The 16,691-nt window shown below is 36.4% G+C and overlaps 1 protein-coding gene and 1 long non-coding RNA gene across 3 annotated transcripts in view; one reads left to right on the top strand and one right to left on the bottom strand.

Moving 5' to 3' along the window:
* Nucleotides 1-1,002: 1,002 nt before the first annotated feature.
* On the bottom strand, nucleotides 1,003-4,697 carry LOC134822572 (uncharacterized). Its single transcript, XR_010161204.1, has 2 exons — nucleotides 4,533-4,697; nucleotides 1,003-1,148 (listed from the first exon to the last, which is right to left on the bottom strand). It is a non-coding gene; the product is annotated as an uncharacterized LOC134822572 (long non-coding RNA).
* Nucleotides 4,698-10,968: 6,271 nt separating this feature from the next.
* LOC134823127 (glutaminase liver isoform, mitochondrial-like) overlaps nucleotides 10,969-16,691 on the top strand; it is a 112,286-nt gene continuing 106,563 nt past the window's right edge. For both annotated transcript variants that reach the window (XM_063834472.1, XM_063834473.1), the window contains exon 1: nucleotides 10,969-10,995. The gene's annotated coding sequence lies outside the window, so the exon portion shown is untranslated. The remainder of the gene's footprint in view (nucleotides 10,996-16,691) is intronic.

Below are 16,691 nucleotides of genomic sequence, written 5' to 3' on the forward strand. Positions count from 1 at the left end.
AAAGATTTTCAATAAAAAAAAATCATGATTTATTAACATAGTGACAAATAATTTGATTTGATACGACAGATGATCACACGCACTGTTTTATAAGCTACTTGTGTCAGATTACTGAGTAGTGGGCAGTGCAGAGTCGATGGTATAGTACTCTGTACTCTGTATCAGTATAGTGCTCAGGTGTGATTTGGTGTTGTTATTATTAATATCAGGTGTGATTTGGTGTTGTTATTATTAATATCAGGTGTGATTTGGTGTTGTGACCCACCTCCACCCTGGGAAATAGGAAGTGTGTTTTCGGTTGTTTGATTTTCGAGGGCTCTTAATCTTTTATTCCATATCATTTGCATTGGCCGTTGTTAATAGAGTGCATATTGCATAATAGTATGTTTTTGATTGTTTGTGATCACTATTACTGAGAAAAGATGTTGGTGAACAACTGATGTTAACGGTAAAAATGTAAGTTGAAATGAGTGAATTGTTCAAAGTGTGACATTATCGTTGTTTTATATTTAACTTCATGTTGTCGGAAGAGACTGTTGTACTGTTGTACAATACTCGGGCAATGAACAAATAAATGTATATTTCATAGTTTATTCTTTGGATGATGATTAATCACTCTATACTCGACTGTCACGTGACTTTTTCAGCCCGTTCTCTAGCTGGGCCTGAACGACTATTCGAAACCCTAACCCTCTAGTCTGTAGTCTGATTCCAACCCTAACCCTAACCCAATTCTTAACAAAAGCATATGCTGAAACCCTAACCCTAACGAGAAATTTAACTAACTTCCTTATACGGTCATATCACGTGATTGAGACAGTTTTTCGCCAATATTTCGTTAGGGGAGCATTTTAGAGATTCTTCCACTGTCGTGGGCCATTTTAGAACAATCTCGAAGATCGACTGTAGAGCGATTTAGCACGCTCGTTATTCTTTATTAGTCATTATAATTCATGTTGGTCACAGAATAACTATAATAGCTTATCAAATTCAAACATCGAATTCTCAAGTAAAGTAATGAAATAATTTTCAAAGATATCCAAAATGGCATGCAGTTGAAAGTCTGTATATTTATCTTCTAATCTAATTGTTTCCTTGTCCTCCAATGCTCCAGACTCCGATCGTCCTCGCTTATACTTTTTATTCATCTGAATTGTTTTATTGTTACAGTCTCGTTTTTAAGATATAATTTTTAAAGATAGTTACATTTAATGGAAATGTTAATATAATTCACTTAATTTTGTATGAATCAATTTATTTTACCTAAGCTTATCTCCGCAAAAAAGCCACGGTTTCATTTTGCAATATTGATATATACGTGGGACGTGGGTTCGGGTCTCTACTCTCTAGGCTGTGACACTCTAAGCCTAGGGCGTGAGACTTTAAGGAAACAGACTATATAGGGTACGAGACTCTAGGGAGTGGAACACAAAATCTTACTCCAACTTGGGTTTCGAAACGCAAAATTCCTGCTCAACTTGGGCTTCGAGACTCAAAAGACTACAAGCCAAAAGACAAAAGAAGACAGCAAAATTTGCTAAATTTTGCTAATTAACGAGGCGGGTGATGCTTTTATTTATGTGGTTCACCCTGTAGATCCTGTTTTAAAAGAAAGAGGGGGGGGGGGGGGGGGGGGGGGGGGGGGGGGGGGGGGGGGGGGGGGGGGGGGGGGGGGGGGGGGGGGGGGGGGGGGGGCCCAAAGATTTTTTGGGGGAAACAAAATGAAGGGTTAAAAGCCCTGTGAATTTGGGAAATAAAAGATTTGGGCCCATCAAAAATTTCAGGGGGGGTTTTTTTTTAATAGAAATAACTATGGCCATGGGCTTCGAGACAATACCAGCTGAAATTAATACAGGCAGATATTCTTTGATTTAATTCTTTGATCCTCATCAAAATTGCAGATAACCTTGTAAAAAATTGACGGACGGTTCTCCCCCGCCCCCCCCCCCCCCGGCCCCTTTTGCTTCACGTCGGGCCCCCCACGGTTTTTTAACTATATTTTTTTTTCCCTGTAGAGTTTCAAGATACAGGGGGGGCCGCGCACAATCGTGCGCGGGGGTCATAAAACCGAGACCCCCCCCCCCCCCCCATTAAAAAGAAATCAAAAATATTAGATTAATGAAGGAAAATGTGCTGGTGGTGAAATTTGAACTGAGCAAGGATATATATAAATATCTTCGACCTTCTGAACGACTTTCTGAACTACCTTAGGGCCAATAAATTTGGTTCTCAATAAATTTGGTTACCATAATTTTGGTTACCATAATTTTGGTTACCATAATTTTAGTCACAAATTTCGCAAATTTTTAGTCTACAACGATTTTAGTCACATTTTTTGACTTTTCATACCATTTTCTATTCCATTTACTTATGATTGACAAATTTAGTCTACCCCGTCTGATCAGCATTACAGATTAAGTTGCAATGCATTACTCAGGAATTTCAATGTACGGTGATCTTCCCAAAGTCAGCTCCAAGATAACCCAACGAAGGCTCAGACTTGCAGGTCATACTCACCAACATCCGGAGCTGACACTGAACAAACTGATCCTCTGGAAGCCGAGTCATGGGCATACTAACAGGGGGCGACTTACTTAACACTACTAGATAACCTAAAAAGCAGATACTGGGCTGAATTCAGCAGGCACGTAGCCCAGGGGGGGCTAGGGGGGGCGCAGCCCCCCCGGAAAAAATCGAACCCCAGAAAAAAGATAAGCCCCCTCGTCCCCATGGTCGCCTGGTAACTGGCTGTGTTTATGACTGCAGTCAGTCCAAAGATTTGAACTGTGGATTAGTAAATATATGTCATTAAATCCAAGCAAACATTCTAGAAGACTTCGTAAATTCTGATTGGAGAATGCAGATTGCTGTTGTGAAGTTACCAAATTTACGTGAGTACTTGATTCTTTTCAATCCCAGTTTATTGCTGTCATACAACGTATGACACCCCCCCCCCCCCCCCCCATTAATATGAAAGTCTTAAAATATTAGATTAATGTAGGAAAATGAGCTGGTGGTGAAATTTGAACTGAGCAAGGATATATATAAATATCTTCGACCTTCTGAACGACTTTCTGAACTACCTTAGGGCCAATAAATTTGGTTCTCAATAAATTTGGTTACCATAATTTTGGTTACCATAATTTTGGTTACCATAATTTTGGTTACCATAATTTTAGTCACAAATTTCGCAAATTTTTAGTCTACAACGATTTTAGTCACATTTTTTGACTTTTCAAAACCATTTTCCATTCCATTTACCTTATGAATGACAAATTTAGTCTACCCCGTCTGATCAGCATTACAGATTAAGTTGCAATGCATTACTCAGGAATTTCAATGTACGGTGATCTTCCCAAAGTCAGCTCCAAGATAACCCAACGAAGGCTCAGACTTGCAGGTCATACTCACCATCATCCGGAGTGACACTGAACAAACTGATCCTCTGGAAGCCGAGTCATGGGCATACTAACAGGGGGCGACCTTACTTAACACTACTAGATAACCTAAAGCAGTACTGGGCTGAAATCAGCAGGCACGTAGCCGGGGGGCTAGGGGGGCGGCAGCCCCCCCGGAAAAAATCGAACCCCAGAAAAAAGATAAGCCCCCGGCTAGTCCCCATGGTCGCCTGGTAACTGGGCTGTGTTTATGACTGCAGTCAGTCAAAGATTTGAACTGTGGATTAGTAAATATATGTCATTAAATCCAAGCAAACATTCTAGAAGACTTCGTAAATTCTGATTGGAGAATGCAGATTGCTGTTGTGAAGTTACCAAATTTACGTGAGTACTTGATTCTTTTCAATCCCAGTTTATTGCTGTCCTACAAATTTCTTTAATGCCAAATGTCGTCTAAAACACCCTGTTTCGCAAAAAATTTCCGCGTCGGCTAGCTTCGCTCGCCGACAGCCCCCCTCAAAGAAAAATCCTGGCTACGTCCCTGGAAATCAGTAGATGAGATAGCTAGACTGATGGAGGACAGAAAGCTGTGGAGAACTGTTGTCAATGGATCTCGGGAATACTACCCGCCTCAAAGTCAAAAGTAAGTCAGGAATTTCAATAACATCAGATCCAGAGTTTGTGACTCTGTGTCACTAAGTTCTTCAGTACACCGTTCAGTTTCTTTTTCATCCTTTTTCGCTTTTACCATTTTTGTTGAAACGACGTAGTTTATGTCGATATGATCCTTCAGCCGTTTCAACACACCATACATTGGGATGGATCGATTAAAAATGTAATTTCCAAGAGGAGCTCTAACCCTTTAAATGCAGTAGCTGAATTTGGTACGGTTTTGTGCAGTAGGAACGGTGATGTCATATATTAATTATAAACAATGTTAGCTAATAATATTCATGTCATATTTGGTCTGCTGAAATTTGGTCTGCTTTAAAATTAGTCGCCGAAAAATGTAGTCTCATTAAATTTGGTTTACAACAATTTTAGTCAAAAGTTTGACTAAATTTATGGCAGACTAAATTTTTCGTTCTTAAGGTAACTCGTTAATGGCAAAAGAGGCTCAAGCTGTAATCTTACCTGAATTGCACTTGTTGACCGAATCATTTCCCAAAACCCTCACCTCACAGAGGGCCAGGACTTGATTGTGATTCGTTATCCTGACCACACCTCCAACAGTGTTGGGAGGACATTTAACCGCGTAGTTTGCAATCCCATCTTGATACTGCACATCCTCACAGAACTGATCATCACGAACACCTACAGATAGGAAATTCAGCATAAAATAGGTGAAATTGTGGGATTTGAAAGTTCTTGGTGTCGTTATATGATTCGATAATCTGTGAAATAAGGAAACAATGCTTCGTACGATGACTGACTGCTAACAAATTATTAAACGTTAACTCATGACACGACGTTATCGTGAACAGTTAAACTGTCATGACAGTGCAAAGTTTTTAACACCTGATCAACTTTCAATCATTTGTTTTGTCTAAGTATTTCATTTTGAGTATATTGATATTAATTTTAGGGATCGATAAGTTTCAGCCTTATTATATAACATAATATATATATAATAATATAATAATATAATAATATAATAATATAATAATATAATAATATAATAATATAATAATATAATAATATAATAATATAATAATATAATAATATAATAATATAATAATATAATAATATAATAATATAATAATATAATAATATAATAATATAATAATATAATAATATAATAATATAATAATATAATAATATAATAATATAATAATATAATAATATAATAATATAATAATATGATAATATAATAATATGATAATATAATAATATGATAATATGATAATATGATAATATGATAATATGATAATATGATAATATGATAATATGATAATATGATAATATGATAATATGATAATATGATAATATGATAATATGATAATATGATAATATGATAATATGATAATATGATAATATGATAATATGATAATATGATAATATGATAATATGATAATATGATAATATGATAATATGATAATATGATAATATGATAATATGATAATATGATAATATGATAATATGATAATATGATAATATGATAATATGATAATATGATAATATGATAATATGATAATATGATAATATGATAATATGATAATATGATAATATGATAATATGATAATATGATAATATGATAATATGATAATATGATAATATGATAATATGATAATATGATAATATGATAATATGATAATATGATAATATGATAATATGATAATATGATAATATGATAATATGATAATATGATAATATGATAATATGATAATATGATAATATGATAATATGATAATATGATAATATGATAATATGATAATATGATAATATGATAATATGATAATATGATAATATGATAATATGATAATATGATAATATGATAATATGATAATATGATAATATGATAATATGATAATATGATAATATGATAATATGATAATATGATAATATGATAATATGATAATATGATAATATGATATATGATAATATGATAATATGATAATATGATAATATGATAATATGATAATATGATAATATGATAATATGATAATATGATAATATGATAATATGATAATATGATAATATGATAATATGATAATATGATAATATGATAATATGATAATATGATAATATGATAATATGATAATATGATAATATGATAATATGATAATATGATAATATGATAATATGATAATATGATAATATGATAATATGATAATATAATAATATAATAATATTGTATTAAAGAAAAAATAACAATCATCAAAGGAAGGAATCTCCTGGAGAGAGCATTATTGTGGTCTATAGTTAGGGGAGCTGTGCTCTTGACATTTTCTCAGGACATAGCCAGGACCAGTCGGGCTTAAGCATAGGGGGAGTTGACAATGGTTGACTCAGGAGAGCAGGAACTGGCTGTGTTGTAGCCAGGGTTATCACGGGTTAATCCAACACGAGTGGGTTCGTGTCTTCAACAATCGGGCTCAGGTAGAGCGAGAATGTACTAGAGTGGATTTGGGCCTGATATAAGGACGGTCAGCGAGGGCTGAAAGTGTTACGTAAGTGTAGTTTAAGGGTAAGACTCCGTTAGAGACGGTCAACGACGGTTAACCGTGATAGGTAAGGGTAGAATAAGGGCGTATATTTTACAGTAGATGTAGGGCGATATAAGTCAGAGTAATTAGGAAGTGTATTTTGTAGTAATCGAATTGTTAGAAGAGTTGGTTCTTACCCTTTTTTATCACTAGCAGGAACCCGTCTACCCTAAAGTGGTGTCAAGACTCGAGAGAATAAAATAATTATTACCTATTTAATTCGCGTTTTTGACACCACTTGGGGGTCCAAATTTTGGGCTCTAAAACTCTTATTCCTTGGCCAATTTTTTATTTTTTTCATGCTGATTTGGAGGCCAATAAATCAATTGACCCAGTCAAAAAAGTTTCAGTTGTATATCTTTTACGGTTTTTGCGAAAATTTGCGTTTAAGTTGATGCCGTGGTGTCAGTAAAATGGCACAGATAAATATATATATATCGTCTCGCTTTATATATAGTAAGATAGTTATTTATCTCGTTTTCATTGTTCAATACGTTTAATTAAATACAAATAACTGTTTAGTTTGTCTTTCTCCTCTCCTCTCCCGAAGATCCCTTCTCCTACTTTTCCTGCTGCTAACTTTCCCCAGCAGACCGACCCCTAGGAGGAAAAAAGAAACAGGACAGAATGGAAGGAGGAGACGACGGAGGAGCAGAGGAGGAAGCAAAACACGCTGTGTTTTAGGTGCATTGGTAGAGGGCATTGGTCGACGGAGTGCAGTAATGAAAGGAAATGCTATAATTGTGGCAGGGTTGGGCACGAAATGAGGGATTGCTACAGGAAGAGAGAGAGGAGGTAAGTATGGGAGGGACAAGATTGTTATAGATTGAATCGAGCTAGTTCCTAGCTCTCTCCTGATTCTTCTAGAACCTTCCACGAGGACCAAATATCTCTTGATATTTACGGGTTAAACTTAAACCACTAGTCCGTAAAGAAGACGGTTAAAACCACTAGTCCGCGCGTAGAGAGGATAGTTAAACAACGGTTAATTACCTTGTTTTGAATATAAACTTAGACCTCTCCGAAACACGTAGGTTTAGCGTAAGGGTCAAGGTTCTGCGATCATACTTTGTTCATTATTCCGATTTTACTATCATACTGACCGTCACTTCGAGTATCTATTTTCCACGCAACCGGTGGCAACAAGATTGTCAGGGTTGAACATTTGGAAAGAGTAGCGAAATAAGTTTTTTAAAAAAGGAGAGGGAGGAAAAAAGAAATAGGGGAGAATGGACGGAGGAGCAGAGGAGGACGCAGGATACGCTGTGTTTTAGGTGCAATCGCAGAGGTCATAGGTCGACGGATTGCACAAGGGAAAGAAGATGTTACAATTGCGACAGAGTCGGGCACGAGGTGAGGGATCGTTACAGAAGGAGAGAAAGGAAATAGGAGAGGGGTAAGTATGTATCGGACAGTTCAATTTGGAAATATAATAAATATCGAGAAGAAAATTTATAAAACATTAAATTTACAAGAAAAAGATTGCCATTAAATATTTGACACATTTTGTATTCTTTTTTCGCACTTCATGGGGTAATTAATTTAATGGGTCATGTCAATTGTCAACTGCCACTTATCTCAAGACAGAAGAGATCGCGGAAGCACGCGGGAAGAAGTGACCGTGCACTTGTGGTAGGCCACAAAGGTGTTTCATTATGATGATTTCCAAAACTAAATTTATATATTGACAGTTATGTAGTACATAATCAATACTGAACATTATTTTAAAAATAAATAAATAATAATAATCATAGTTGGTTCGTGCGTCAATTTTTCGGGAAAAGTACGTAAAGTGCGTTTAGTACAGACAGATCCGTCTAAAAAAATCGATCTGCTGACACTCAAAGCTTTCAGAGGTTTTTTGACGTTTTTGAGTCCCATTAGGTGCCCTTTATGGCTGACCAACTTTTCCAAACTTTTCCACTTGTCTTAAGGCCACTTTTTGCCACTTTACCACTTTTTACCACCTTTTTTGTTTGTCGAATATCTTTAGTTGTGAACATCGTAAAAGGTTGCGGATCAATCGAGTGTGTTCATATTATCAGGAAGAAAAACTTTTGTTCAAACAATTTTTACGTCAGATAATAAGTTAATTGGATAATTATCAATTAACTAATTAGCAAAATTCTAAAAAAATTTTATTGGCTAAAAATGATCGGAATAGCTTAAAACACGGAGAAAAGTAGTTTTTAGAAAAAATTTTAAAATTTTTCACTTACATTTTTTTTCGAGACTTAGAAAAAATTTCGAAAATTAAAAAATTTTTCCGCCAAAAGTGATCAAATCGCATGAAACACGGATAAAAATGCCTTTCTAAAAAACGTAGTGAATTTTTCGTTTCAAGAATACTTAAATCGCCAATATTTGTAGTTGGAGTTCAGTAAATCTCGGCAGATTTTAGTAATCAGGAATTAGTATTACTAAGTGAAGAGGTCTGAAACTGAAAAACGTTAACCATACGATCGCGCGGCGATATAAGAGTTTCATAAACTAATTTTCACAGAAACTGCACCAATGGCACAGTCAAGATCGAAACGATAGCCTGCTGTACTGTCATTTTATTGATTTCAATGATGAATCAGTGGGGTTAAGATAATCACATTTGTAATAAAATATAAATAAAACATCTCTGTACCGTCAATTGTGCTAGTCTAAACCAGCCTACCTGTATTACCAGACCTCTTCTTTTCCTCGACAATCAAACCAAGTTGCTCATATTATATCGCATTTGGTGGGTGATGTAAGTAGTAATACATATCGAGCTGTATTCAATCACAAAACGACACAATGCAATACGTGTATATTATATCCACCAGCGTGCGCTTTTTCGCATAGCGGGCTCTCACCAGCCCGCTGTCAAAGGGCCCGATATCTCTACAGCCCGCTCACGATATAGCCCGCTAACAAGTGACATTTAATTTGACCAGTAGCAATATAGCCCGGAGTTCTCTAAAATATTTTCAGTTTCTGTATCGTCTCCATGTGAAATTCCTTATTACACTGACTATATAATACATTTTATTTTTGTGTCCGGTAGGGCTGCTCATGCAGCTCGTGAGCAGATGACATGATACTTTGATTTATATCAAAGTTATTATAACACACTACATAATACACATCAGCACTATAATCCCCCTATATTATTGATATTCATCGTCACTGACATTACATTCATTATTCCCACGGCCCAGGAATGCAGTGCATCTCCAGCCCCTATATAATATATATACGACACATCCCTTTATGATTGGCTTACATTGAACACGTGACGTGTTACCATGGTTACAACAATTAGTGGCGACCTTTTCTAGAGTTGACTTTTATACAAGCTCCATTGTTTATTTATAAAATTATATATTAACTGTAATACGCCCGCTGGTGGATATAATCCACATCACCTCGACCCGCGGGCGGAAAAATCGTATAGCACTCGGGCCCGATGGGCCCTCCGTGCTATACGAAAATATGTCCTCCTCGGGCTAGCGCCCTCGGGGACATATGAAATATTGCACGCGCGTGCGCGTGCAATATTTTGTTCCGCCCGCGAGTCTCCGGTGATATGTATATATATCATGGCCCTTAATGAGGTATATGAAACGTTCTATATCGTACACTTCTCGTTTCTCCCGTGAGAGGCCCAGTAATAGTATGGAGAGGTTTTACAGTTTATCACGAAAACGTCTACTTGGCCTCATTGCTCAAAGAAGGCAAGAAAAGACCAGAAAGCTTTCAACTCGCTCTTTTCAATGCCCGTCCATCTGTCCCACATTAATCCTGAGCTGATCATCATAGCCCCGAATATCCTACGGGAAGAACCTGTATTTTTACCTCACGACGTCCGGATTTCAAATCAACACCCTCAATAACATTAACAATCCTTCCTGATCAGAATCTGTCTCTATTAGCAATTTCCAAAATATCCTGACTCTCGTGGAATATTTCACTGAATTATTTATTACCGGTTCTTTACTACCCCTTGCCCGTCACTCGTATCTACATCTTACCCTTGCCAGTATGTTACCCTTGCTGATTTTACGTTTAGCCGACCCTGACATATGGGGGTGATTTGAGGTATCCAGCATAGCAAATGAAGCGGTATGCAGAACAATACAAAACAAGTCACAGTTGATGTTGGAAGGTGTATTTACACTTGCTTTCTGGACCTGACTGTTCCTTAGTTTCCTTGATCTGTTCTTGCCTTCTCCGAACTGTAAATGAGCCATGTAATGAGGCCAAGTATACTTTTTCGTGATAAACATTAAAACGTCTCTATACCGGGTTTCTCATTAAGAGCCATATAATATACACGTATTGTGTCGTATTCTGATTGAATACAGCTCGTTATGTATAAGTTTCAATACCTACAACACTACTATATAACAAATAATTTGAATGACAGGATGGATTACCGAGGGCACTGTGTTAAGGTGATTTAAGTGGGTCCCAATCCCCACCGACCATTCTTCTTTGTGTCATGAATACTTGCTTCATCATCTCCTTTTAATAAAAATCACGGTGTCTTTATTGACTAAGCGCATTACTACTTACATCACCCACCAAATGCGATATAATATGAGCAACTTGGTTTGATTGTCGAGGAAAAGAAGAGGTCTGGTAATACAGGTAGGCTGGTTTAGACTAGCACAATTGACGGTACAGAGATGTTTTATTTATATTTTATTACAAATGTGATTATCTTAACCCCACTGATTCATCATTGAAATCAATAAAATGACAGTACAGCAGGCTATCGTTTCGATCTTGACTGTGCCATTGGTGCAGTTTCTGTGAAAATTAGTTTATGAAACTCTTATATCGCCGCGCGATCGTATGGTTAACGTTTTTCAGTTTCAGACCTCTTCACTTAGTAATACTAATTCCTGATTACTAAAATCTGCCGAGATTTACTGAACTCCAACTACAAATATTGGCGATTTAAGTATTCTTGAAACGAAAAATTCACTACGTTTTTTAGAAAGGCATTTTTATCCGTGTTTCATGCGATTTGATCACTTTTGGCGGAAAAATTTTTTAAATTTTCGAAATTTTTTCTAAGTCTCGAAAAAAAATGTAAGTGAAAAATTTTAAAATTTTTTCTAAAAACTACTTTTCTCCGTGTTTTAAGCTATTCCGATCATTTTTAGCCAATAAAATTTTTTTAGAATTTTGCTAATTAGTTAATTGATAATTATCCAATTAACTTATTATCTGACGTAAAAATTGTTTGAACAAAAGTTTTTCTTCCTGATAATATAAACACACTCGATTGATCCGCAACCTTTTACGATGTTCACAACTAAAGATATTCGACAAACAAAAAAGGTGGTAAAAAGTGGTAAAGTGGCAAAAAGTGGCCTTAAGACAAGTGGAAAAGTTTGGAAAAGTTGGTCAGCCATAAAGGGCACCTAATGGGACTCAAAAACGTCAAAAAACCTCTGAAAGCTTTGAGTGTCAGCAGATCGATTTTTTTAGACGGATCTGTCTGTACTAGTTTGAATTATTTCGTGCGTTAAAAGTGCGTTTAAGTACGTTTACCGTTGAATTCACCAGCATTTTCTGTAGACTGTAGAGACAAACAATTAAAACGCATGAATAACGTTCTTAAAGATTACATAGCGAATAAATTACATTTATTTCTCTTACATTTTATAGTTTCTTTTCAATATATTTAAGTAAGGAACTTCCAGTACAATCTCTTTTCGCTGTCGCAAGTGCTTTACAGTTACACGTTGAAATGTTCCTCAAACATTTTTTGGCATTCCAAAAATAGCTACTGTAAGGCTCACCAATGACAGTTTATGTGAAATCTTGGAAATAACACTGTCTGATGTTTTGGCCCTGTGTATTCAAAAATGAAAAAACCGCAAATGGCCCAGCGAGGGTAGGTAAAAGTGCGTTTTACGTTTTTTCGTACGTTAAGTGCGTTATGTTTTAAAAGTACGTTAAGTGCGCACGAACCAACTATGATAATAATTGATAATATGCTGATGTAAGAGGGTACGTAAATTAAATAAAATCCGAATTTGAAAACTAGTAGTTGTAAAACAACAAGAGTTCTGAGAAGATCATCATGAGGGCATGGTGTCTAGTTGTACTAATACAGGTGAGACTATTGTTCTTAAAGTTGTCAAATTCAATAATTTTTTAGAGAGACTGGGCCTGGACGGCCCACGAGAGGAAAGCATGGGGATGCTCTGACTACCTCTTGGCCTCTGGGGTATGGCAACCCTGGTGGAGGTTGCCGGAGAAATCAAAGTGAATAGTTGAGGATGGTGTTATACGGGGAGATGAGTCATAAAGGAAGCTAATAGAATAGCACCACAAAGAGCAGTAACCCATCAGTCTCAAGCATAGTTGGTTCGTGCGCACTTAACGTACTTTTAAAACATAACGCACTTAACGTACGAAAAAACGTAAAACGCACTTTTACCTACCCTCGCTGGGCCATTTGCGGTTTTTTCATTTTTGAATACACAGGGCCAAAACATCAGACAGTGTTATTTCCAAGATTTCACATAAACTGTCATTGGTGAGCCTTACAGTAGCTATTTTTGGAATGCCAAAAAATGTTTGAGGAACATTTCAACGTGTAACTGTAAAGCACTTGCGACAGCGAAAAGAGATTGTACTGGAAGTTCCTTACTTAAATATATTGAAAAGAAACTATAAAAAGTAAAAGAAATAAATGTAATTTATTCGCTATGTAATCTTTAAGAACGTTATTCATGCGTTTTAATTGTTTGTCTCTACAGTCTACAGAAAATGCTGGTGAATTCAACGGTAAACGTACTTAAACGCAATTTTAACGCACGAAATAATTCAAGCGCACTTTACGTACTTTTCCCGAAAAATTGACGCACGAACCAACTATGGTCTCAAGAGGAGGCTAGTCAAAGTGTCCCGCCAATCACAGCCCCGGAGAACACCTCAGTAATGAGGGAACGTTTAGAGCAAATCGCGAGGAAACTAGATGATATCCCTAAACGCAGCGACACAACAGGAATCTCACTGATAGATTCCATTAACTGGACCATGGAAGAATCTAGAATTCATTACCGCCTTATCCGAAATATCAGGGTTACAAGGCTTTGTGGTCGATCGAGAAAGCAAAACTGGACGTCTCCACAATTCCCAAAGACAGAGCTCACGAGCTAAGAAGACAGATTCGCAGAATAGTGACAGAAGAGCTCAATGCACGATGCAACTCGACGGAGACGTTCATAAGGATGCTCAGACGGCTATCTCCCCAGGTGGAGAAAACCGTTCTGATAGAAATATATGCATGGAGAGATACGTCTAGAGTGGTAGAATTTGCATCCATCAAATTCACTATGTCAAACAAACGTAACGACAGGCTGAACGTGTTTCAATATCATTTGAAAGCGCGGGGAAAGGAGTTCACCCGTGCGGTCGACGCACTTATAGGAGATGCGATCCAAACCAGCATGGACCCCCAGGAGGAAAAAAGAAATAGGGCAGAATGGAAGGAGGAGAAGACGGAGGAGCAGAGGAGGACGCAGGATACGCTGTGTTTAAGGTGCAATGGCAGAGGTCATAGGTTGACGGATTGCACAAGGGAAAGAAGATGTTACAATGCGACAGAGTCGGGCACGAAATGAGGGATTGCTACAGGAAGAGAGAAAGAAGACAGGGGTAAGTATGGGTCATGGGAGAGACACGATTGTCAGGGTTGAACATTTGTAAAGAGTAGCGTAGTAAGTTTTATTTGTCAGGGGTAGGTTTTTTATTTATTTTAAAGAAGACAGTGGTTTAATAGGGAGAGGAAGTTTGTTTTGGGGTAGTGATTTAGTTTAAGCATTTAACCAAATAATAGTTTAACCCTTTAAGGTATTTTAGGTGTAGTTACTGCTTCAAGAGAGAGAAATAAGAGTAATAAGTACCTTAGAATAAGGGGAGGGAGGAGCGAGAGGTCAATGAGTTAATGAGGAGAATTGGGGAAATTATTATCAAGGAATGGAACAGAAACCAAAATGTTTTCATTAACGCCCTAGAAACAGTTTAAAAAAGACTGTGGTGGGTATTCCGCGTCCATCGGTCGGTGAGCAAAGGTTCTCCAATGCAGAAATTAAAATTAAAATTTCATAAGGCCATACTTAGAATTCTTGTATGTAGATATTAAGATGTAGTTTCATTTGTTAAACAATTCATTACTTCTATTATAAATTGTAACATCGCAGTTTCATTTGGTCATCTTATCAAATGACGAGTGAAATCTAAAATAAAATAAAATATAAAATACTAAATAAAATTATACAAAAATTTACAAAGTATTAAAGAAAAAATAACAATCATCAAAGGAAGGAATCTCCTGGAGAGAGCATTATTGTGGTCTATAGTTAGGGGAGCTGTGCTCTTGACATTTTCTCAAGACATAGTCAAGACCAGTCGGGCTTAAACATAGGGGGAGTTGACAATGGTTGACTCAGGAGAGCAGGAACTGGCTGTGTTGTAGCCAGGGTCAACACGGGTTGATCCAACACGAGTGGGTTCGTGTCAACAACAATCGGGCTCAGGTAGAGCGAGAATGAACTAGAGTGGATTTGGGCCTGATATAAGGACGGTCAGCGAGGGCTGAAAGTGTTACCTTACAAGACATATTTATATGGTACGAAATTTGGGGATTTTTGGAAAAAAACCCCATATTTTCGTACTACCAAAATTGTGGCCGCCATTCCAAAATCCCACACATTAATTTGTATGTAATTGGCTTAAATAGGGCTAATTTGAGGTGAATTTGTCAAATAAGTTGTTTTACGTGTTTTGTGAGACAAGGATACGCATTTCTCAGGTAAATAGAAAGTTACTTAGTATAAAAATCGCCGATACCCTCTGGAGGGTTAGAAGTCAAACTTAGTCTCACATTCAGTAGGGGAGACTTAATTGACAAGCTCAAACCCCTGTTGAGGGAGGCATACACCTGGGACTACACCGGTGAGCAGACTCAAGGTGAAAGAGACGACGATGAAGACGATTTAAAGAAGAGAATGATTTTTAATTAATTTAGTTTTTCACGATTTAAAAAAATTCCATCAAAAACTGATTTTGATTTCTCTGAAATAATTTAGCGTGAAAATGCGACAATTTAATTTGGGGTACGAAATTTGGGGATTTCTGAAAAAATCCCCATATTTTCGTTCCCCCATAATTCCGATCCCCAGAATTATGATCCACATAAATATGTCTTGTAAGGTACAAATAATTCAAACATAAGCTTAAAGTTTATAGAAATTTCACTCAACGAAGATATCTATAAGTATAAAAGAAGATCGTGAAGAGAATTCATAAAACATTGAATTTACAAGAAAAAGATTGCCATTAAATATTTGACACACTTTGTATTCTTTTTTCGCACACTTCATGTGGTAATTAATTTAATGGGTCATGTCAACTGCCACCTATCTCAAGACACAAGAGATCGCGGAAGCACGCGGGAAGAAGTGACCGTGCACAATTGTGGTAGGCCACAAAGGTGTTTCATTATGATGATTTCCAAAACTAAATTTATATATTAACAGTTATGTAGTATAATCAATACTGAACATCATTTGTAAAATAATTGTATGATAATATGCTAATTATGTAAGAGGGTACGTAAATTAAATACAATCCAAATTTGAAAATTAGTAGCTGTAAACCAACAAGAGTTCTGAGGAGATCTTCATGAGGGCATGGTGTATATTTGTGTTAATACAGGTGAGACTATTGATTAAAAGCTGTTGAGCGGATGATCCTCGGATTAAACAGTCTCGATGGACAGGACCGTTTAACTCAACACTTGAGTAGATTTATACCAGCCTTGCAGGGTCTATTGAGTAGACTCTGGTGGATAACTCACTTGGATAGGACTATCGACAACAAAGTTAATCTCAGACCTGTGCAACATTACCACTGTAATTAAATACACTCATCATCTAGTTAATTTGTTGTTTTGATCAACTTGTATTGTAAATTATGAGTTTTATTTGTAAAATTGGTTCTAATAACCGTTTCGAACTATTTAATTCAGTAGCTGACCTCTTTTAGAGGAGGACTCTAAATTTGTTTTTCGGCTCATTCTGCGTATTTA

Source organism: Bolinopsis microptera, chromosome 11 (assembly GCF_026151205.1).
Source record: "Bolinopsis microptera isolate Bmic1 chromosome 11, MBARI_Bmic_1.0, whole genome shotgun sequence".
Taxonomy (NCBI): domain Eukaryota; kingdom Metazoa; phylum Ctenophora; class Tentaculata; order Lobata; family Bolinopsidae; genus Bolinopsis; species Bolinopsis microptera.